This window comes from Symsagittifera roscoffensis, chromosome 2 (assembly GCF_963678635.1).
Source record: "Symsagittifera roscoffensis chromosome 2, txSymRosc1.1, whole genome shotgun sequence".
NCBI lineage: Eukaryota > Metazoa > Xenacoelomorpha > Acoela > Convolutidae > Symsagittifera > Symsagittifera roscoffensis.
Genome location: NC_087063.1, coordinates 73,697,521 through 73,722,707, shown reverse-complemented (window position 1 = coordinate 73,722,707; position 25,187 = coordinate 73,697,521). Strand labels below are relative to the sequence as shown.

The window sequence follows — 25,187 nt, the reverse complement described above, 5'->3', positions numbered from 1 at the left end:
TTGGACGTTTTCTGTTCTGTAGCATTCCTGCGCGCTCAGAAAACCGCCTATTCCAAATTTGAACTTGCGTTTTTCTTGATTGAAGACGCTTTCAATTCCGAAGTTGGAACTTCAAGCTGTGCTTTTTGCTACTCGTCCGATGGAAGATATCGAGAAAGCTCTGACACTGAGTATTTGCAAAGTGTTCATGTGGATTGACAGCGCTACAGTTCTTCAGTGGTTAACTTGGACAAGCAAATAGCCCATGTTTGTTGCCAATCGAGTAGCCGAGCTTCTGGATTCAACATCAATTGACTAATGGTGCCATGTTTTGAGTGGAGACAACCCCGCTGACTCCGCAACCAAAGGTATTGCTGCTGACTCCCTCAACCAAATCAATTGGGTAAACAGCCCTTCTTTTTAAAAGCTTATGGTTGACTTTGCAACCCAAATAGGAAAGTAACTGAGAAAACTCGCCTGAATGGTCCGTCAACGATATGAATAAGGTTTAGAGGTCTCTTCAAATTTTCCTTCTGCATCTTCGACTGACTGTGCCTTCCCTTGGGAAGAATATAGCTCGTTCTCCAAGATAAAGCGGCTGGTCGCACATGTGTTGAGACTCTCACCTAAGCATAGACATTTAAGATCGTCAGATAAGGTCATAATTGATCCAGCAGAATTAGTCATTGCAGAGAAAAAACTTTTTCAACTTTCGCAGCTATAGTAATTTGCAGCTGAATGTAAGCAATTAGCAGCTGGAAAACATGCGAAAACACGCGATTTTTTTCATCATTTTTGCCTTTTATCGGACCGATCGGTTTTGTTAGATCTACCGGCAGTATCCAACGTCTCTCCGCAACCGCGTTCGAAACTCGCCAGCCAATACTTTTTGGAAAGCCGCCATCGCCTGTTCCGATTGTTTCTCCTTTTTTTTATCACATTAAACTTGAACATCAGTGCGTCGACTACCTTCGTTCCGTCATTCATCAGCAATTTGTTGTAGTGCGCTTCAGATTTGCACTAATAGCTATTGAAACACAATGCGTATGCTGTAGAAAGCGAAAAGTGAAAAGCGAAAAGCGAAAACCGTTACTCCAATGATGTCTGATCTTCCCGCAGAGCACCTAGGCTTTTGCCAGCCATCTTTCTGAGAAAAAACAATCTGGGCCAATTTCATCTTCAAGCAGTAAGCCAATCACTAATGAAGATTTAGCTGAAATCTTGACACTGTGCCAGAAAAGTCCCCTGCCTGAGTGGAAATTGTCTTCTTTCGACGGATATTTGCTGCAGTGGCCTGAATGGTTTGGTCAGTTCAAAAGCGCAATCGATGCAAAAATTATGAGTGATGATCTCAAACTGACATATCTCAAAACCCTCGTATCAGGCAAAGCAAAGAATGCAATTGCCAAATTTGCATAAAGTTGAACATTATACAGGGACGGTTTGAAAGAAGTTTTGGAGAGGAAACTCGGACACCCACAAACGGTTGCGGCGGCTAGTCTCGAAAACTTTCAATTTTCCCACTCTCAAAATGCACACATAAGAAAGCATTATCAGTTTTGCTTCCTGTGTATCCAGCCTTGTCGCTGCTTTAGAACCGTTAGGATATGAGTACGACTTAAAGAGTACATCCGTTCTGAATCAGGTTATTTCAAAATTGCCTCCAAATATGAAAGAGTCGTGGTCTCTTCACTCCGCAAAGAGACGTTGGAGACGGCCAAACGTTTTAGATTTTGTTGAAAAGCTCCGCGACAAGGTTGAAGCACATGAAATTATGCGTGTCAGTCAGAATAAGTCACGTCTCCTGAGGAGACTCTAAAGACTGGTTTCCATAAACCACCCACAAAAGTTTTTGCCGCTGCTTCAAAAGTTGAAAAACAATTTTATGCTCGATGCTTCCAGTGTACGGGTCAACACCCACTCTGAAGTTGTTCTGAATTTAAGGAAAAGACCCCAACTTAACGTGCTCAATTTTCCGCGCAAAATAGGTTGTGTGTTTCCCGACCACATGTTCCGGAAATGCCCTAAAGCCCGCAAATGCACTAAGCCTGGTTGTGAAACACCCACAATAACTTGTTGCATGGTGCTGAGAAAGTTTTCAGCGTAAGGCTCGCAAACAAAGGGTCATACAGTAGCGATAACAGAAACCTTTCTAATTCAAACAATAACAACCCGCCGATCCGGAATAAACCGCAAATTCGGTCGTCGAACATAGGTGGTTTGCGTCTTACAAGAAACTAACAGGACTCCTTCCTATGCTTCGATTGGAAATAACTTCACACACAGACGTGACAACTGCTCTTGTAATGTGCAATTCCTGTTGTACCCACCCAAGGTTCTCGCGGACTTAGCGCAATGTCTTAATTTAACTGGCCAAAAGCTCGATATTCTGGTAAACGGCTTCAATTCGACGGAATCCTTTCCCACGCAACAAGTCGAAGTGAGATTGTTTGCCAATTTCGACCACCATGAAAACTCGTTTAAGGTTACCAAAATTGTAAAAGACCGTTTGAGCGTTGGTTCCGAAACCATTGACGTTCCCATTCTGCAAGACAGGTTTCCACATCTGCAGCCAGTTGAACCTATTGTCTACAACTACTCAGACGTTGAGATAATATTGGGGCAGGATGTCTTTCATGCAATCAAAGCCTTTCGAATACCAACAAGGAGGAAATCAAAAAAACTTGTCGCTTTCCGTATTCCCTTTGGCTGGGTTCTCAGTGGCCCGCTTCCATCACTAATTGGTGTTCGAGCCACCACTTTCAAGTGCAATGTTGAAGACGTAGCACTTGCTGACCAAGTGAAAAAATGGTTTAAACTAGAATCGTATGGCAGTTTCAAACAAGCTGTTCCCCGTGCTGCAGCTGAAAAACATTCTCAAAAATTCTTGACCCTACCACGCTTCATGATGGCAGTCGTTAAAATGTCGGATTGCTCTGGGTTGAAGACAACCTTTATCTTCCCGAAAACTTTTACGCTTCACTGGTCCAATTTAAGTCTCTTGAAAAGCGTCTTGAAGGACATCTGGCCATTGAGTGGCCAACAGTGGGACGACCCACTGCCAAATGAGTTGTGCCGCAGATTTACTGAATGGTACTCCGGCTATTTTGACAACCTCGTTGCTATTTTGACTTTTCAGTAGATGAGGTTGAGCTGCACACATTCGGTGATAGCTCATTGGACGTTTTCTGTTCTGTAGCATTCCTGCGCGCTCAGAAAAACGCCTATTCCAAATTTGAACTTGCATTTTTCTTGAATGAAGACGCTTTCAATTCCGAAGTTGGAACTTCAAGCTGTGCTTTTTGCTACTCGTCCGAAGGAAGATATCGAGAAAGCTCTGACACTGAGTATTTGCAAAGTGTTCATGTGGATTGACAGCACTACAGTTCTTCAGTGGTTAACTTGGACAAGCAAACAGCCCATGTTTGTAGCCAATCGAGTAGCCGAGCTTCTGGATTCAACATCAATTGACTAATGGTGCCATGTTTTGAGTGGAGACGACCCCGCTGACTCCCGAACCAAAGGTATTGCTGCTGACTCCCTCAACCAAATCAATTGGGTAAACAGCCCTTCTTTTTAAAAGATTATGGTTGACTTTGCAACCCAAATAGGAAGTTAACTGAGAAAACTCACCTGGGTGGTCCGTCAACGATCTGAATAAGGGTTTAGAGGTCTCTTCAAATTTTCCTTCTGCATTTTCGACTGACTGTGCCTTCCCTTGGGAAGAATATAGCTCGTTCTCCAAGATAAAGCGGCTGGTTGCATATGTGTTGAGACTCTCACCTAAGCATAGACATTTAAGATCGTCAGATAAGGTCATAAGTGATCCAGCAGAACAAGTCATTGCAGAGAAAAATTTTTTGCAACTTTTGCAGTTTGAGTAATTCGCAGCTGAATGTAAGCAATTAGCAGCTGGAAAATATGCGAAAACACCGCAATTTTTTTCATCATTTTTGCCTTTTATCGGACCAATCGGTTTTGTTAGATCTACCGGCAGTATTCAACGTCTCTCCGCAACCGCGTTCGAAACTCGCCAGCCAATACTTTTTGGAAAGCTGCCATCGCCTATTCCGATTGATTCTCCTTTTTTTATCACAATAAACTTGAACATCAGTGCGTCGACTACCTTCGTTCCGTCATTCGTCAGCAATTTGTTGTAGTGCACTTCAGATTTGCACTAATAGCTATTGAAACACAATGCGTATGCTGTAGAAAGCGAAAAGCGAAAAGCGAAAACCGTTACTCCAATGATGTCTGATCTTCCCGCAGAGCATCCAGGCTACTGCCAGCCACCTTTCTCGAACTGCGGCGTCGACTATTTTGAACCGTTTTATGTAATATTTTGTCGATCTTCCGAGAAACGCAGGGGTTTTCTATTTACTTGCTGAACGACACGCGCAATCCACATTTAGTTGGTTCCATCCATGGACCCAAGTTCATGTGTGATGGCTATCGAGCGCTTTATTTCCAAGCAAGGAACACCCACGATAATTTAGTCGGACAATGGAACAAATCTTGTAGGAGCCGAAAAAGAGCTTCTTCTGTGCATCAAAAACTGGAACGCAGAAGCTCCACTGTCGCTCGTACACAAAGGCATTAAGTGGAAGTATAAACCACCTCGTGCACCACATCAAGGTGAAGCATAGGACCGAATGGTGCGAAGTTGTAAGCGTGTATTTTATGCAATCTTAGAAAATTGACTGACGATATTTTGAACACAACCATGCGCCCAGTTGAAGGTTCAAAAAACGCCCGTTCGATCACTCTAGTTTCTGACGACCCAGATAGTCTTGAGGCTTTGACACTGAATCATATCCTTTTAAGTCAGCACAGTCTAACGTTTACGTCTCTATGGTCGACTGAGAACTATCTATTAAAAACGGATTATAATCCTTAAATTTTATATGCCAATATAATCCATTAAAATCAATTAAAACCAATTATTTTGAGAAATTTTTCATAAATTGTACAAATTTTTTCAAAATTATCTCATTTCCTGTGTAGTGCAATTGTCACGTATAACGTTTCAAAGAAATTTACAATTCACATTAAAAAATATATGTTTTTCTGTTTTTATATACCCTGAGTTTTTTAACGCCTAGTTTACTTTACACCCCCCGCCTCATTTTACTTTAATCCCCCTGGTTAGTTTGAGGGAATGACGTTGAGACATGGCACTTAGTGAAGCGAATGGCTTACGTTTTGCAATTTTCTTGCAAAATTTTTGCGAAACTTATCGAATTTATTTCTAAAAATAATATGAATTATAATCAGTTAAAATGGATTATAATGGATTATTATTTAATAATAGATTTTAATGGAAATATAATCGTTTTTCTGGTCTGAATTTTTCATCTGTAAGGGATTATCAAGAAATATTTTTGTCTCGGGAATCCATTATAATCAATGAAAATCCTTGGGCGCTCAGTGCGGTTTACTTCCGACTGGAACTATCAGAAAGCTGTACTTTTTGACATTCCATTTAATTATCATTCACCACTATCACTACTCTTCCCTCAATGTTCTTATTCTTCATTCTTTTGAACCGGAAGCGCCTGTGTTAACTAATCTAACCAAAACCAACTGCCGTCTTTCTCTTTCTTCACTTCATTTCTAGTGAACCGAACCCACTTTTTGTAACTTCATATAAAACCACACGACTTCTTTTTTATTGCTACTGACTTGAAACTGACTTTTTGTTCCGGCCATTGAAAATTCGGAGGAACTTTGTATTCGGGTGTGTTTTAGTTTTTTTTGCTTTGTGTTTTCCACGCAAAATCAGGTACCACAAATAACAATCGGACTGGGTTGAGTGATACATCACAAAAAAAACAATTTCATAGTGATTCCAACCATATTTCAAAACTATTCTCACGGTGTCGAGAAAAACCAGTTTTGGTTTTTGTTTTTTGGTCTAATTTCGAGCTAATAAAGTGATCGGTTACGCTTACAATAGCTTATTGAAACTTAATTTCTGAGGTGAAAACTTAGTTTTACTCAAGTAAAGGTAGTTTTTTTGGAAATTTTATTGCAGTTTTTGGAATCAAAAACTTGGAAAATTCAAAAAAAAATTTCAAAAAAATCGGTTTTCTATTTTTTCGTTCAGATTTTTTTATCACAACATGCAGAAAAAAGACACGAATTTAAAAATGTATTTTTTAAGACTAGTCGGAACATTCTGTTTTACTTGCACAGTAATCGGCTATCCTTGTCTCATTTTTGCAAATTGTACAGCAAGGTAAGTGAGCGAACTACGACCACACCTGCGAGTTCAAATGAAGGTAGAACTACAATTAAAAACTCCTATGCGAAAAGTTTCATTTCCAAAAAACGCAAGTAAGTCCAACACTGAGACTGCTACAAGAACTTTAGGCCAGTACAAAGCAAAAAAAAATGAAGCTTAAATTTGCAAATTTAACGTACATATGCGATGACAATAGAACCAAACATGTGTTGATATTACGTGCCCAACACAGCCCCATGAGAAAGCGCAAAAAGAGTTAAACTAGAAATCGTGTAGAAAATCATGCTGGAAATGCATTTCCAGAACATATCCTAGGCCATATCAAGTTTTGGCCCGAGAAGATCGCAGAATGTGAGAGGAGTGATTAGAATAACGTCATTATTGTATTTCACGTAACCTCTCTGTACTACTGTGATTTCTGCTGTTTGAAAGAAAAACAAAGAAGTAAAGATCAATAGAAAAACCAAGAAATTAACTCAACTGGGCCAAGAATGGGATAAAAAAAACTCAACAAATTAAAACACAAATCCGATCAATTAAGCAATGCAAACAACCTACGTAATACCAAGCTGAATCAAAACGAAGATTATTGAAGATTCATATTTTGAAGAATTAAAGACTCTGATTTAAAAAATTTTCAGATAGTCATACTCCAAAATTGCAGCAATTTCCAAGATAACTAACCCATTGCAAAACCCTCATACTTTAAGAATTGTAGATACAAAAAAAATCAATTCAATCTTTCAACAAAAACCAAATGGTAAAAACCCAAATGGTAGAAAGGAAGAACAAAGAAGAAGATCCAAGAATAACAAATGGCCTTTAACTGAAACAAACAGTCTTGAACAAAACCAATAACGCCTGAGAAATTTTTCTCAATTGATACGGTTCTGCAAAAAGGATGGATGCAAATTACTATCCATAGTTTTCAACTGCTTCAGGATATCCTCAGCACAAAAAACAAAAGCCACCAATTTATCTGAGCAAGTTTTATCACATATGTCGCGGCTATACGAACTGATTGATATCGCGGCTATCCGAACTCGAGATAAAAACAACTTTTTTCTTAAGAACTGGCTTTTAAATTTCAAACGCTTGCAACAAATAAGCCTACAAAGCAGAAAAAAAACACCTTGAATTTCACCACATATATCAGATTTAGCAACTTTTACGGTTTTATTTTACATTTATCTCTCCCTTTATGAAAAAAAAATCTTCTCGATAGACTAGCATTTGGGTGCTTGAGAGAAAAAGCAATGGCGATGGCGGGACAAAAATGAAAAGCATCACCTCACCGCAGTGCTACTGTTACGAAGCATTTGAAGCAACTGAACATCCACGAATTAATTATGAAACTTTTCAAACAAAAAGAACTTTAAAAAACCGAAACAATTTCTCCAATCAATTAGCTCAATAATCATCGTAAAACTCGATGCAACTGTTTTTATGGACGTCCTCAACAACTCATAGTGATCGAAAAAAAAAATCTCGATCTTAAAGGATTTTCTACAAAAAGTGTAATTGGTGGTAATTGATAGTAACTTCTCTTAGATTCCTGAAAAATATTGGTTCATATAATTTTGTCTTTCATAGTTGATTGTAATTTTTACTGAATGAGGGCACCACCTTCACTTGAATAACACGGTAATGAAACCTAGAGTGTAGCCTAGAGTAAAGAAATTTATATTTACGTAGAGAGTAACTTAAAATTTACATGCCAGTGGTTTTGTACACAACTGAAAATTAAACCTAATCAGCGATTGCAATTAATTTGTATTTGTATTCGGGTGTGTTTTTAGTTTTTTTGCTTTTTGATTTCCACGCAAAATCAGCTACTACAAATAATCATCGGACAAGATTTAGTGACATATCATATAAGAGCCCTCTCAGTCTTGATTTAAATGACTTTAAAAAGTGTCACAGTGTCGAGAAAAACTGGTTCGAGCTAATTAGTAAGGTAGTTAGTTAGTGCAATAGGTGTTTTAAGCCTAATTTAAGCCGTACAAATTTAGTTTTACTCAACTAAAGGTAGCCTTTAGAAAATTTAAGCGCAACTTTGGAAATCAAAAACTTGAACATTCGAAAAAGTTCCGCAAAAAAAATGTTGAGAGAACTTTTGAATTTTTTTATCAAATTTTGTTTTCGTTTTTCTAGTCATTTTTCTTCAAAAACTGTTTTCCGATTGATCTATTTTACTATGACTCTCAATTATGCCTAAGGTCTATCTTTCGTTCGGATTTTTTAATCACATGCAGAAAAAATACGACACCGATTTGAGAAAACATTGTTGTATTTTTTAAGACTGTGGTCGGAACATTCTGTGCTATTTGCACAGTAACCGGCTATCCTTGTTCAATATTTTTGCGTATTATAAGGCTGCCTCCCAAATAACTTGTATTTTATCCGGCTTGACCGCCTAATTTTTTCGAAATACAATTTTGCATATCACTGATTTATCGAATAAATTTGCCATCTGTTAAAATGCTTGGACTTCGCAAACTTGCTGATTAGATTCTGATTTTTTTTGTAAAATACTGAAATCTAAGTTGGGTTTTATAGAACTAGAACATTTAATCTAAGCCAGATTTTTATTGTTTTTGTGTATAACCGATCACTTCGTAAAATTGTCTGCCGTCAAATCATTCTAAAAATTGCTCAAAAACGGTATATTTCTTCACTTTTTGCACAAATTCCTTGTAATTAAACTCTTTTTGAGAGAAATTTTAGTTTGCGTTATTTTTTATGATTAGCTCAAACGCAGAAGTGTCTACCTATGATCTAAAAGGCAAATGGTAACAATTAAATTAAAGCAGCACCATAAATTGAAGCATAACAAAGGAAAGCCAGTTGAGTTAGATAAATAGACCAAGTTTTATACATTTCAACTTAAAGCGACAAGTCTGAGATCACGGGCGAAATAAATAGAAAAAAAAATTAAGTGCGCATCAAATATTTCAATTATACTTTATAGCTATTAATAGTGATTTTACATTTTCTTATATCGAAACAAACTATCAGCAAAAATTTAAGAAAACAAAAGAAAACGTAGACTCGCAGCTGATGTTTTGGATGCTGGTACTAATATCCTTAAAATTTTTCGGACATATTTTAACAACCAATTTTGGATAAGGATCTTTATTTACAAAGCATGTTTATTGCAAAAACCATAGCGGACCAAAATTTGCATAAAAAGTTAAATAATTTATATAAACTCGAATCTGGTTTGAGTTAAGACAACAGTTAACAGTTTTTAACTGATTTTTTTTTTCAAAAAAAAAAACAAAGCTAATTTTCAAAACTAACTGCTAAAAATTGATTTTAAAACTTTTTTTTCTTGCTTTAGAAACGTATCTTGACAAGCATTTTATTTTGCTCAAAATATTTCAGCAAGAAACTTGTCAAAAAAACTTCCTCTTTTTGAACAATTTTCTCCAGATTGAGTTTTCGGGCGCCTATTAACACTTTCCAAAATCGAGTTGAAAAACATTTAAGTTCAATGTCGCATCAATGAAAACCGAATGTTTTGGATTTCTTCAGGTGTTTTTGTTCAGTTGTAATCACACGTCTGGTGAACAGATTTCTCCATCAGCGATCGAACCACGTCCGGTCTTACGTAATAACTCGAGTCAGTCGAGGCTTCTTTTCTGCTGGGAGACAGAACGTGAAGAATGTGACTTTGACCCGCATTCACGGCCACTTGCTTCATGTGACCATTTGACCTGATCATAAATTGAAAACTATCATTAATCAAAGTTCGCCTCTTCTGCTCCATAAAACAAATTTGAATTGTAGATGCTATTTTGGTTCTAAGCTTATCTAGGATTTTCTCGAGGGGCGGGTAAAAACGCTTTTCTGGCCCTTGAAAAAAATATTTAGGGTTGATCGGCTGAAAATGAATGATCTAGAACAGTGCAATAAAACTTGTACGGACCTTTTACTAGGAGTTGTGATTTCAACGACCATACCTCCTGGCGGCATGTAAACAGCCATAGTATGGCCAGCACCATGGACTCCGAAGAAAACATCAGTCCGACTCATTAGATGTATTTGCTCTTTCACAGACATGAGTTCCAAAGAAGCTTCTGTGATTTCGACGTTTTTAAACGACCTGATAGCTTGCATAACTTCTTGCTCATTTGTTATTTTTCGCTTAATTTCTCCTTGCGGATTTCCAGCATGGTTGACGTAATTTCTCCGCCAAACTATTGTAACCCGTAAACGCGAACAGTTTCTGGCCTCTAATCTTACGCCTACTTTCTGATAACCTTCATTTCGAAACTGACTAAAAGAAATTGAACCGGTTTGCATTTGATTTTTAAAAACGCTTCCTTGTCGATTCGGTCTGAAAATCAAGTTCTCAGCGAAAACTAAAGATTTTGAAGGGTCTACACCGTTTGAGATTTTCAAACTTGGCAAATACAGAACATCGTCGAAATAAATTCGCCATAATTGGTCCATAGTTGATTTCGGATGGTTATCGAGTAGTATGACCTGGACGCTTTTATCTATGGCCCGAATGATATGAAATAGGTCGAACACGTCCATGACCATCCAATAGGCATTTGCGTATTCTTCTCTCACGACTGCAATCATCCATTCGTACGCGTGGTTTTTAGTCTTCATAATTGTTCAAGTATGATAGATGGGTTTTTGATATGAAAAGGGGTCAAAAACAGGGTGCAATTTAGTATTCATACAGATTTTGAAACAAACCCCCCTTGTATTCTTTCCTTTCAAAAATTTTCCCCTACCCCTCCCCTCTCCTACCCTCGCCCCAAACCTTCCCCTCTCCACCCATTTTATTTCTTCTTAGATGCGTTTTTCATACTTAGTTTTTTAAGACCCAACTATCGAATACCTTCGAAAGTTTTTTGGCGAATTCGGTTGAAACAACAGACATAGCTTTGAAATACTTCGTCTGATGAACTAGTCGATGAGGCAAATGATGTATACAAAGCATTGTCATAAACTTTTCCGTAAATGAGAAAAACTCACCGCGATTTTCTTTCGAAATTTGACCTTCATTTGGGTCAATTATAACATTATGTAATATTTGAACTCGGTAAAAATATTTGAACTCTTCGATACAGCGAGAGTACGCAAGAGCGTCGAGTTGTAATCTAGAGACGTTAATTGCATTTTCCGATAACCGATTCGGATCAACAGGATCGTATTGGCTAAAAGTTCGACGATCTGCGTCAAATTTTTGACTCTCCAAAACGGATTTTGATATGTTACTTCCTGATTGTAAATTGCTAGTATAAATATCGCCTGCGTTCGAAACTCCAAAAGCTCCAAATTTTGGGCTTTCGGGAGTAAAAATTTTGGAAAATGTGACAGTCTCTTTCATTCTGGAAGAGCCAAATGAATTGTACAGACATAAATTTAAATAAAATAAAACATAAAACAAAATAACAACAAGAAAAATAGTTTTCGCCGCGTTTTTCGATCGTCTCATTGTTTCAAACATTTTCTCAAATTAACGATACGCAAATAAATTTTCAGCGAAGAAGGAAAAGTTGATGATTTTGATAAGCTGAACATTTTGAGCAAAAATGTAGAAGACAATCTTGTAACGCGCCATTTGCGTTTCAAGCACGACTAATATTGAAATCTTTGTTTTTCTCTATATTTGTTTCGCGATTTAAAAGTGCCACTTTAATATAAATTTCATTGCGAAATTCAAATGCTTTTCTTGTGCTGGAAAATTAATTATTAATCTACGCGTATCACCTGCTTTTGATGTGAGCTCGCGTTGAGCTTAGCTTTACTTTTCTCAATCTCATTTTTTTTCAAATTCAAGCATTTATCAGATTTACTTGGTTCACTATTTGTTTGACTTGCATAATTTTTCCCTATGGTAAAATTAACTAACAGGATTGTAAATAAATTGTTTTGTTTGATTGCTTGTTTGCTTAGCCAAAGTCATTTAATAGTAGGTTGAAAAAAAAACAAGTGCCGGTTGTGGTAGTAGGGTAATTTATTATTCCACCCACCGCTTTAATCTAATCCACCGTACTGTTTTTTATTTGTGCATCACTTGAATTGCTTTTGACTAATGGAAAGAAAATCGATTTCTGGGGCAAAAAAACTACAATAACCTTAGGGTAAGAAGATAACAATAGCCTTAGAAGATTACCCAGATGTTGTTAACACCCACCCCAATCCATCTTGTTTCGAAAAGCTAAAAGATACGTTCGTTTTCATTTCTAGCTTCAATATTCAAATATAAAAGCGTTCACGGTAGGGGTGGATTCACCCGATACAATACGAGTGGTGGGGGTGGTTAATTATTGTTTTTAACAATTGCAATTGCCATTGTTAACGAGATCGGATAAACCTATTTAAGGTATGAAGAAAAACACAAAAAAAATGTTTTCATGAATTTAAGTTAATCAAGTTTGTATGAATGATGGAGAATAGCCAACAAACACAGTAGAGTAGTTTTTGGTAAAATTAATTCACTTCCTCTATGAAAGCTTCCTTTCTGAAACATAATTCATCAAACTGTTTCGTGAAATAAATCTACTGATGCTGGGATAACTTTTTGTACGCATTGAACCTTTAAGAGAAAAGTTCCGCATTTGTACGCATTGAACCTTTAAGAGAAAAGTTACGCATTTGTACGCATTGAACCTTTAAGAGGTTTTTTAAAAAAGTTCTTTGACAAGTTTCTTAACTTGCCCGTCTTCTAAAAAGTTTTTACAAATCCCAGCAGAATAAAAACCTTATCTGGACCAAGTTAACATCCTCCCCCCTAAACACGTTTAGGGGGGAGGATGTTAACTTGGTTCTAAGTTGGGAACTTTCAGCCAATCAGAATCGAGCATTTTACATGCAGATAAGGGATCAAATTAACATCCTCCACCCCAGCGCTTAATTTAAAGTAAATTTGCTTAGCGCTGCATGTAAGCCAATCAACCACGAACTCCGGAAAACATCATTTCGACATCATTTCAAAATTGCTAAAATTAAGAAAACTTGCAAACTTGAATTCAAAACCGTATTTTAATTGTGTTTCCTTGCAGCTCTCAGTTTGCTATGTTTTTGCTGTTTTGGAAGGGAGATGAGCCTAGCGTAAATCTTCAAACTGGTCACGAATGGTTTAAAAAACATATCAAATCAATCAAATGCCTCGCTATTCACCCAAATGAACGCCTCTCTGTTTTAAGAGGATAAAATGGCTGAATTACCGATAGAAAATAGTGTATAATGATTGTTACAAATAACATTCATGACTGTTGATTGGCGCAAGGCAAAACACTTAATAGAGTCTGATATATTTTTTAAAATGCATTCAATTTAATTTGTTCTCGATACTTGGAACTTAATTGGAACCTTGTAAGTAAGGCTCGATGGTCGAATTGCTTCTACAAAAGGCCCTTTAATGACATCGTGATTCAATGCCAACTAGCGCTTGTTCCAATTGATTATTCTGGAAAATGGGATGGGATTATCTATCATCAAAGAAATTGAATTTGTGCAACCGCAACTTCATGGAAAAATGGAATTCCCTACAAATATCAGAAACTTGCAACTAACATTGGTAACCTGATTAAGTGTAAATTTGTTCAGCAGGTTTGTTCTGAATAAATAGGTGTTCCAAAAAAAATACTTTCAACATAATGGCCTAAATGGTGTTTTAGCATAAGAAACAAAAATATCATTTTTGGAAAAAAAAAACATTAGTTTTCTTGAAATGCAAACATTGCAAGATTTTTGAAAGAAATCTTGCAAAAATTCTTTTGTATCTTGCTGATTTCTTTCAACGATTGTGCAATCCACTAAAAAAAATTTATCAATGGTTTTTGCTGTTTTGATACGGTTACGTCGCAGTATTCAGACAACCGCGTACTAATACTCGTCAATAAGCAGAAAAGTACTATATTAACCAATCAAAATCGAGACAAAGAAAAAAATTTTAATTTATAATTATTTTTTTCGTAAGTGCGCTGTCTCATCTCAATTCTGATTGGTTAATATAACATTTGTCTGCTTACTGACGAGCATGAATACACGGTTGTCTAAATATAGGCGTCACTCATTTTGCTACTTGCAATGATGTTTATAGTTTCTTCACATCACAATCAAATGTTTATCGGAGGTTGCTGAAACATGTGTAGCCCACGAAAAAACTTAAAGAGAATTTGAACCAGTTGCATAAAAAAACTGAAGTTATAAAGGATTATTAACCATTTTTGAAAAAAAAACTATTCAAATAAGTGACTTGCCGTAGAATTTGTTTTTCAAGCAAGTATTAGTTTGGAAAATTAATTCCGCATAAAAAAGTCATTTCAACCAAGCGCTCTGAATATAAACCTGGGTATTATTTGCACGCCCAAAAGATCTTTTTTTTCTATTAATAGCGTGAACAATCATTTTTTGCCCTCGAAGTTAGTTTCTGAAAAACCGGTAATTTCCAGGTTGTTTTGAAGAAAAAAAAATTAAAAAAAAACACGTTTAACCTAAAGTTGTCAGTAGTGTTTTATCATACAAAATAAAAAAACAATTTTGTAAAAACATAAGTTTTTCTAAAATGCAAAAATTTTCCATAGTTCTTGAAAAAACTCTTGCAAAAATTTTATTTTATTTTGCTAATTTCATTCAAACTTCTCAAAAGGTTTGCAATCATCTTGCAAAATCTTTACAATAACTCTATCCTTTAGCTAGAAATCATGTCTTCAAACAAATGCGCTGAATATAGTCCTGGAGTTTTTTTTCATGCCAAATAGCTACTTTGTTATTAGTGCAGAATTTTAATCATAACTTGTATCCATTGTCTTTTTTTAGTAATTAGAGCAGTGTTTTGCGCTTGAACTTGAGTTATAGTTTTAGCAAAAAAATATTTACCGCTAATTTATTAGAACATGAAGGAATATGCAAGAAAAATTTCTAAAATTACAAATTAAGTTGTTAGTTTGAAATTCGTTTGTCATACTTCATCACTAAGTTTTTTAAGTGGTTAAAAGGAGGCTTATTTGTTTTCTTGAAAAAGAAATAAAAACTTAAATTGTACTAGCATAAAGGTTTGATAGTCTTTTTCGTAATGATTAAGGAAACTTTCTACCTAAGAACTACAGAAAATTTTTAAGCAAATTTGCAAAATTCTCGCAAATTTTGCATTCTTTTGCAAAAATTCGTATATATATATATTTGCATCCAAAAAACACTAGGGAAGAGTGAATGTTTTGAGAGAGATCACTTTCTTTGACTTGAAGCAAGCTTTAGTGATAGACATTAAAAAGACGGCTATAAATCCAAACCCCTTTGTTTTTTCGTCGTCTTCATAAGAAGTTGATAATTTGTCCGGAAAAATTTGTTTTGTCTATGCATAAAAAAAATTTTGTAGAAGAAGTTTTGAAGACGGAAATCTTGTCAAAAAAAAACTTGTCAAAGAACTCGAAAATTATCAAAACGCATCAAAGTTTCACGTTTAACTCTTGAAACGGAAAAAAAAACTTCACCAAATGAAAAATAGTGCTTATTCAAAAACCATTCAGCCGAAATGTCTCTTTTTTTGAAAAGTTCATCGTTGTACATCATAACAAAGTGTAAAGTTCTAGTACAACAGTTTGAATTTAGAACTCATGGACCAAACTTTAATTTTATTTTTAAACAGCTAGAGTATTTTAAAACATACACTGACATATGAAAGCATAAAATAACAAGGATAGCACAGAATGTTCGGACCACAGTCGTAAAAACATACAAAAATGATTTCTCAAATTGGTGCCGATTTTTTCTGCATGTTGTGATAGAAAATCTGAAAAAAAACTTAGAACTTAGGCATATTTGAGATTCATAGTAAAATAATTCAATTGGAAAACAGTTTTTAAGAAAAAATGACTAAAAAGCGAAAAAAAGTTTGAAAAAAATTTTGACGGCTTAAATTATGTTTAAATAAGTTATTGCAATTACTAACTATCTTACTAATTAGCCCGAAATTAGACCAAAAATCAAAAACTTCAAACCGGTTTTTCTCGACATTGTGGAAGTTTTTTGAATCACGACTGAAAAGATTTTATTATGAGATATCACTCAACTCTGTCCGATGATTATTTGTGGTAGCTGATTTTGCGTGGAAAGCAAAAGAAACAAAGAAAACTAAAAAAACCACCCGAATACAAAGTTCCTCTCCATTTTCAATAGTCGAAACAACGAAATAAGCAAAACAAAAGAATAATTATTCAAAGAGCCTGACTTTTTTTCCTTACTATTCGTTTCAAGAAAATTTTGATCAAGACAAAAAAATTTTCAAAAGCTAGTCAAAAACTCCTCGTTTGCAAGTTGATTGTTTTTTGTTATTCTACGTGACAGGTCTTTGTCTATAAAAGTATTGTTTTTTTTCGCAATAGTTTTTCTCATGGTTCTTAAATTCAAATTCACGAATAGTTTAGAGGCAACTTTTATCTGTAACAAACACAAGAGCGACGGGCTTAGGTCACCACTAATTCAGATAGATAAATGATTACAAAATTGGTTTTCATAACGTAATCAATCACAAACAGAATCCATCACATCGAGTTCAAACAAGTTTAATGTTTCTGTTTCGATTTTGGTTTTAGGATCAGAGATTTTTTTCGAGGACGTGTGGTTTTTTCAATAAAATTTCTTATTTATTTTTTGTTTTGGTGGTTTGATTTCGGAGCTGATTTTTCAAGTGGACCCTCAATTGAGAACAAAAACAAGCGCAAAACAAGCTCTATCTATTTCAGTTTTGAAAAAAGGGCTTTTAAAATTCGCAGCAGAAGAAAAACAACCTTTGATTCAACTTTCCAAATTGATTTTTTGAATGTGATTGCAATGTAAAATTAGATTAAACTGGTTCCAATAATATGTCCAGGTTTGGATCTTAAATGTTTTCTCGGGGTGGGGGCATGCCAGCCATGGGGTTGTGGTGTGACTTCTAAGAAATTCGAAAATTTAGTCGTCCTTGTTTTGGATGACCAAATGTGAATTGGGGGGAGCTCAGTTCTCTCTAAAAACTATATAGACCCTACTTTACTAAACTATTTTACGCTACAGGTGAACTTTTGAAAAAAAAACTGGCACAAAAATGACGTTTTTGGGCAGTTTTTGAAGTTTTAGCAAAACGTTTTAGCAGAGCCGGTCAACCATAAATGGATGTGATAAAACAATGGACCAAGAAGGACCAACCCCTCCGTTTTGAAAACATTTATTTGTTATTCAAGACTCCCCCTCCCCCACCTGCAAACTTAAACCTGCGCATTTTATTAATTCAAAAAATTCATGTGACAAATTTAGAAATCACAATAGACTTACTTAACACTTGCTCAGCTTACAAAATGTTCTTACCTTATTTTCTTCAAAATATTTTATGGGTTAAAAATAACCATCGATAATAAAATAATAAAACGATATAAATCTCAAGTAATGGAATTATTTCGAGGCAGTCTTAATCGTTATTTATTGACATTTCAAAGAAATGTGCCGGGAGAACCCTCAAATATCCTTTTAGTTACAGACTCCGGGGATTAAATAATATATGGTGTTTTGCGTGGGTTGAATTTTGGTCTGACCCTCTTATGACCTCAGAAAAGAGACTAGAAGATAATACGTTCTCAAGATATAAAATATAATATTTCATAGCATAAAGTTATCTATTCTTTATGGAACCATTATTACAAATACTATAAGATAGCTGATATTTCAGCATATTTCAAACCGAAACACAAAACTCTGGCTCCCATTAACTATTTTTAGTTTTATATTGATTCAATAGAAACTTAATAAGAAAGTTACGCACCAAAGACATGTTTCCTTAGGGAAATTTTCGACCCTGGAACATGGCCGACAGAAATTAAATCGTTTCTTGGAAAATAAGTGCGGGTTATACATTATGTTGGTGTTTAGAGTTGCAATAAACGGCTTTTGTCAGTGAGGTTGGCCATAACAAATCCCGTTGGGGTTCTATTTATGTCTAGCAGATACATAAAGTCAAACAGTATCTTCATGTTTGGGTTTAAAATGGACGCAGATTTGGTCAATCAGCCAGTTGGTATCACCCAACAGTGAAAATTTCTCAAAAATATAAACTTCAAGCAGAAAAGTACTCCTCGGTTTATTTTATCACTTTCAAATATAAACTAACTACAGGTTGTTTTAGTTTTTCACCACTGTTATTGATTACTGATAGTCTTTTCAAGTCTTCTTCATAAAAATGAGGATTTAAAGCTGACAGTGCTGCTTGGATTGTAGATAAAAGCAGCAGGGGTATTAACGCGATTAGGCGGTGGTATCTTTTTAGTACTGTTTTTATTACATCCATTTGGGCTGGCCAACCCATAAGATTTCTGACAGGTTATTGAACTTAAACATCATCAAAACCACGATGGCACATTTTAAGCTGTTTTTCCGAAGGATATTCCATGCATCCTGAAATTATTTGGGCAACATTTGAGACCATAATGCAACTCTTTGATGCTATAGAAATTCATTTCGTTGTTATGATAATTCCTTTCTCTTTTATGAAAAATTGGCAAACGCGTTCATTGGCAAACATGAATTGAATAACGTCTTTCTAAAAACTCCTCCTTAGCTAATTCGATGTAGAATAAAAATGACTCGAGCTGATTGCCGAGATCAATAAAACACTTGAATTTCGACTCCCATAACATAACCAACCAAAGACTTTGTTCAAATGTTTTCCGTGACAAGTCCTACCAAATTGCTCCGCCTTCTAGTAAATTATTTTACTAGTTGAGATGACGAGCACTTAAAATGATGTCTCATGTTTCTACGATGTTTCGCAGAATATGCTACTTCTCTTCCGACTTTAGTTAAGAATGTTTTATGATTTGACTTGCAGTGAAAATAGTATAAATTATATTTCGGCGAAACTGTTATATCGCAGTTTGACCAGGGCGGATCTAGGATTTTCTTATTTTCTCAAAAAAGGCTGGATTTTGAAAAATTCTTTAAAAATTTTAAGTCATAAAACTTTTTTCAAGTTTGGTCGGCCAAGTGGATTTTACGAGCGCTCCCAAAACTCTATTTTGACCCTATTAGCCAAAATTGGGGGAATCACGTAAGCTAGCACCAACGAGGGATCAAGTTAGTACAAAAGTACCCTTGGTTGACTTGGGGATTAAAACTATTTGACTTATTAGTTATTGAACTCGAATTGAGCAAACTCATATTTTACGTTTTTTGATTTTTTTGGACAATCCATTTTTTTGAAGTTTGTAACTTAAGAACTTTTCACTTGTAAGGGTTGAGATGGACAACATTTTTGTGAGAACTTTGCAACAATTCAGAATCGCAGTTGTTAGAATTCATATTCTCCGAGCACGGTGAGCTCAATCGGTCCATATTTCATCATAAAAACGCAGCTGAATATTACGGAAAAAGTCTCAGCCAGATTTTCTGTAGGATGAATAGCCAATTGGTGCTCTTTATATACCTGTGTTTAATTAACTGGACTGAACTTTCCAAACTTTTATTTTGAAATTGATAAAAATTTCAGTCAACTTTTAGTTCCTACGGGGTCACAACTTAGAAAAGTCATTAATCACTTGATGCCATGACCAATTAATTGCAACCTCTTCAAATCATTTAGATTAAGTATGATTCTGATTTGAAAACAGAAAATTCTATACAAAACATTTTCAACAATTTTTTTTTCTTTTTTGTCATCTGATGCATTTTTTGATGCAGTTCGAGCTGTTTTTTTTTTTAAGATTTTTCTGGAAAAATTTTCACGCCTAATCAATTTTTTATTTTTCGCCGTTGTATTTTTGAAATAAGTTTAATTTCAAAACTATTTCATTTGCTACAGGCAGGCAAGTTCTGTTCTTGAGCAACAAAATTTCAATTGAGGCAAAAAAATTTACGAATTCCACTTGAAAGTTGTCACAGTAACAAAAAATATCATTTAAAAAATTAAACTTCTCAAACTGGGTTACTTTAAACAAAAAAGTCAAACAAAAATTATGTCTCAAGTTCAAAAAACTTTCAGCTCATTTATTTTTTAAATAGAAAACTCAGGTGATTTTTGGAATGTTTTCAACTGCTGGCGGCAGTGGGAGAAGCAACTAAAGGAAAGAAAATCAATGTTCAGTAACCTAGCATTTTAGACAGAATTTGACCCTTCATTGGACGTAAAAAATAAGCCGCCATCAATCAGAAATCTGTCTTAACAATGCGCATTGAAACCAATTTCACTCGAAACTAGAACACTTTTTAACGATTTTTCAGGAGAACTTAGACTACGACAGCGATATTTTAGTATCATTCGACACTGTTTGAATTTTATTTTTGTTTAAAGCACTTGGTTCTGCGTGGGAAAAAAATAAGCGGAATGAAAACTTTTTCCAGCAGATAGCCTGAATTTCCGATAATTGTTGATGCGAGGTCAAGTCGATGCGAGTGAGCGAGACCCAAAAGATATGATTGAGCTTATTGATTCTGTTAAAAAATAACTAAATTAGCCGGTTGCTGTGTAAAAAACGTAGACAGTTCCGACCAGAGTAACCCTCGCCAATAAAAGCTTTGAAGGAAATATAATGTGTCTCTAAGTTGCAGTCTTTAGTTCTCAAGCGATAACTTGAACAATTTTGTTTCATGATTCTTCCGTTTTCTCTCCAACTCTTAAAAATTGATATTTGAAATTTTGACATATGATGGTTGAAATTGTAATAGAATATATCGAGATGAAAACCTGAACAAAAGTTTTCAAGGTGTCGTTTGCCAAATAATTAGAGGTTGTCTCAGAGAGGTGTTCTTGGTGACCAAAATTCATTTTATTAGTAAAAGCAGTAAACTTTTGTGTCGTTGGAGAACTAAGGATCTAAGCTAATCCCTGATTTAGAATTCTCATTACTCAGAAAAAATTTTAAAAAAAACTACTCAGTTATGAAAAACATCTAAAAAAAACTACTCAGTTATGAAAAACATCAACTCCGATTACCTTATTTCACTAAGAGAATTGCTAAACTTTGATTAATTTCAGCCTAAGAACTGAAAGAAATTTTTAGTTCCTTTTGTGTGACAAAAAACATTATGAGGGACTAGTGTGGATTCTTAGTTTTATAACGAATGCTTCTAAATCCAAAATTTGAAAATGCTTTGCTGTTAACAAAAATTTTCTGGCACTAAAACACCTCTCTGACGCCTATGAATTAAACGGCCAACCAACGCTTTGAAAACCTTTTCTGACAGAGATCTATTTGGTTTTATTCTTTTAAAGTGTTTCCTCAATCATATGTCAAATTTCCATTTTTGAATCACTAGTAACTGTATGTAAAAAAGGCCAAATACCAGACAAAACCCAGTATTTTCATTGTTTAAAAAATCATAGAAACTGCATTTCTTTGTCTCGTGACTGTAAAAATTTTTTCATGAATAATAATTCGTAATTCGTTAATTCAAAAAAGCAGGCCTGTTTTTTTTAACACAAAAGTTTTCTGCCAATTTATTTTTTGGCTAACGACGTTCAACTGAAAAGAACGTAATATGACACTCAGTGGACATCTTGACAGCTTTTTGAAATTTCCTGATAACTGTACAGAAATAACACACTTTACCTTATATATCATTCCCAGTAAAGTGGTTTCGGGCGAAAATAGAAAAAGAGAAAAAATTTTAATATTTTTGATACTGTTACTAGAAATGAGCCATTGATTTTTGTGTGCTTCGTCAGAGTAACTGCTGTGTCCTCAGGAACTTTTTGATAGGTTGATAGAAAGGCCACTATAACGACGCAGTAATGTCAATTTTCAAGGCAGCTGGGGGCTTGAATAAATTTTCGTTTAACTATGCGAAATAACAACCAGACAGTAAGAAGACTTCAAACTAACTTTATCCACAATGATAATTGAAACAGAGAATTTTTAATGGGAAATAAAATTTACCAAAATTTTTTTGAAAAAAAACCTCATCAAGAATTGTCTTTTTTATAAATGGCAAGAATTTTTGCTCTCTTTTGTTATTTTAATAAGAGACAATTTTTTTTTTGGTAATAATAAGGAATATTTTCTTGGAAAATATTTTTTGCAGACCAGCAAATGATCGGAAAAGCCATTAAGTGTACTAAACTAGCCATTAGGTTTGGTGATTTTATGTCTAAAGCAAATTCTAGAAGCAAGAACAGGTAATTTTTTTGTAGTTGTTTTTCATTTAAAAAAACAACAGCGGTCCTTGTAAGAAAAAATACTTGGACTAAACAATTTCTGTTGAGAAAAAAAATGTAAAGCTTACTTACCATTGAAATTGCGATTCAATTATGTTGTTCACTTCAAGTAAGGTTGTTTCAGCTGATTGGAGTCTCCAAAGCACCTTTGTATTTTCGCTGATATAATTTTTATCTGAATTCATACAAAAAGCAAAAATCAAAATTTCTATTTCAGGTAACTTTAAGTCAACCTGGCGAAAACGGACAAAGACAGCCTCTAGAGAGACATGAAACAGGTCAGAATTGTCAAAATTTTATTGGCAAAAAAGTTTATAAGAAAGTTCCAATCATAGCATGAAGTTTATAAGTAAAAAAGCTAAAACTAAAAACTTTAAAAGCATTTTTAAATTGAGCTTATATAATAAATACCAACAAAACTGCTCAAATCAGGACCAAGTTTGGTTTTTCTGACTAGAATTTCAAGTATCTTAAGTAATTTTTTTTCGATTGAGTAAAAATTTTTTAATAATGCCCAGAAAAAAATCCCTTCACACCCCATTTAAACTACAAAGTACTTTAATGACACATTATTTTAGCATTAATTCGAACTGAGGGCATTGATATTTTTCAGATATTATACAAAAACATTTGTTAAAAATTATTTTAAGAAAAGACAAAATTGATCTGATTAAAAAACCTCAAGCTTGAATATTTCGTCACTTAGTTTGAAAGTTGAAACAATAAACGTCAAATTACGAAACTGTTTATGCTTTAGTAACGCTGAATGGTTTTTCATTTTATCTAGATGGAACATAACTGAATAGAAGACGCTCGTTATTTAGTCCAAAATGGCCCAATACGTAATTTCTAGTTTGTATTTTGTATTATACTTTTTCTTATTATAAATTACCGACAATGAAACCATTTCAGGCCCCTGGTTTTCGTTTCCGCGTCAAAATTTTTCTATCAGCATTAGTCTGATGAATAGAGGACTATCCTTGGTATTCTCTCAATTTTTTGGAAAAAACATACTCAGCAACAGTTTATGAGCTACAGTTCTTAAGTTTTAAGCAGAGTTGTTGTTCCGACTTTCGATACGAAAGTAACGGAATATTTGTGCTCGGGGTGGGTTTTTTTTCTTCAGACAAATTTCTACTTTTTAACTAGCCATTTTTGACGGAATTTTTTTTATATCATTCGAAAGCCATTGTTGTTCTGAGCTTAAAATTGAAAAGATATTTCACCTGTGACCATTTTGGGTAAAGTTATGAGGGTTTAAAGATTGCCATTTTGGCCATTTTGACCAATTTGGGACAATTAACGCGCGATAAAATTCGCGCTATTAACGCGTAAGCGGAGATTTAATCCGTCTTATAAATCGTTCCGAATTGGTTGAACGAAGCTTATTTGCCATAACTGATTTGTTGCAAGGAACGAAATCTATCTTTTTGTACTTTATATGGCGTGTGAGGGGATGATATTCATTTAAAAATTCAAATTAAAAAAAAATTCGTTTTATTTTATTTCATTTAATTTTTTATGTTATTACTGCTGCTCCATAAACCTTAAAAGGCAGTCGGAACTTTCAGGGCTTTGCCTTGATACGAGCAGTCTTGTTTCTTTTCTCATCAAACAGTAATAATATATACTAACAGTTCCAATTTGATGTTAGGATATATTTGACTAAAATATGAGCTCCTATTAATTCGCCGTAATCAAACCCTACGTAGCCAAACTGTGCATTCTGTGCGTTGTAAGTGGAATCCGCAATAGAACAAAATCAGATTTCTTGCGGAGTCAACATCATTTCTACTTTTTTTTGATCTTCTTTGCTATTAAAGATTCCACGCGCATATACCTAAAACACTGTAGTGCTCAAAATTGCTCAAAAACAAGCAAATTTGTGGAATCCGCAACATATTTGCGGAATAGTTTGTGGAATCCAGAAACAAATAATAAGATATGTGTTTATTTAAAATGAGCTGTTGCGGAATCCGCAACTTTAAGCAAAATCGTCAATCTGTAACCTAAGTCCTTAAATTGTGAGGGGAATCCGTAAATTGTCAGTGGAATCCGCATTTTGTTTGCGGATTTCATTTACAGATTCGCAAAATGTAATAGTATTTTAAATTATATATTTTGTTTACTGGAGATTTTTGAAATTAATAATTTATACACAAATTACTTTTCAAATTATTACAAGCTATACGCTTTCATCTCATCTCAAATACTGCCTTGACTTCACTCAATATCATTTCAAAAACTGATTTGACTTCACTCTCGACTCATCTCAAATACTGCCCTCAACTCATGATTTGAATTCACTCTATCATCTCATCCCAAATACTGCCTTAATGATTTTACTTCACTCTCCACTAGCTAAATCAAATTTTGGGATTGATGGAATCCCAAATACTGACCCATTTTGGCGGTAAACACAGCATAAGCACAGCATACGTCCAAGCACTCTCAATACATTAAATCCAAATAGTGCATTTATTCGGTGTTGTGTTTCCAGAAGTTGCTTGCTGGGATATGTATCCCAAATAATAAAGAGTAATATCCGCCAATTTAGTTAACCATTATTTGAAGATTTGTTTGTGGATTCCAATGACAATAGTTAGTCCTTGTTTTTAAATTTCGCCTTGCTATATATGAAAATTCCAGCTCAAGCTTTCAACTGTTCATACTCAAGTACAGACATAAACAAATTTGCGGACAATTGCGGATTTCAGTTACATTTTGCGGAATCCATTGATAGTTGTGAAATCCATAACAACTAGCTATATTCGCTTGTTGCGGAATTTGCGACACAACAAAAGTGCCGACAAA

General features: G+C 34.8%; 2 protein-coding genes and 1 long non-coding RNA gene across 3 annotated transcripts in view; 2 read left to right on the top strand and 1 right to left on the bottom strand.

The window, feature by feature from the left end:
* The window catches only part of LOC134840490 (Bardet-Biedl syndrome 1 protein homolog), a gene marked incomplete in the record, with an annotated part of 512,639 nt that overhangs the window by 78,740 nt on the left and 408,712 nt on the right, over nt 1-25,187 (top strand).
* Nucleotides 1-25,187, top strand: part of LOC134840491 (uncharacterized) — a 453,696-nt gene that overhangs the window by 78,740 nt on the left and 349,769 nt on the right. The gene's annotated exons all lie outside the window — the stretch shown is intronic.
* Nucleotides 9,638-11,983, bottom strand: LOC134839547 (uncharacterized). The gene is made up of 3 exons (XR_010162385.1): nt 11,082-11,983; nt 10,155-10,840; nt 9,638-9,942 (listed from the first exon to the last, which is right to left on the bottom strand). It is a non-coding gene; the product is annotated as an uncharacterized LOC134839547 (long non-coding RNA).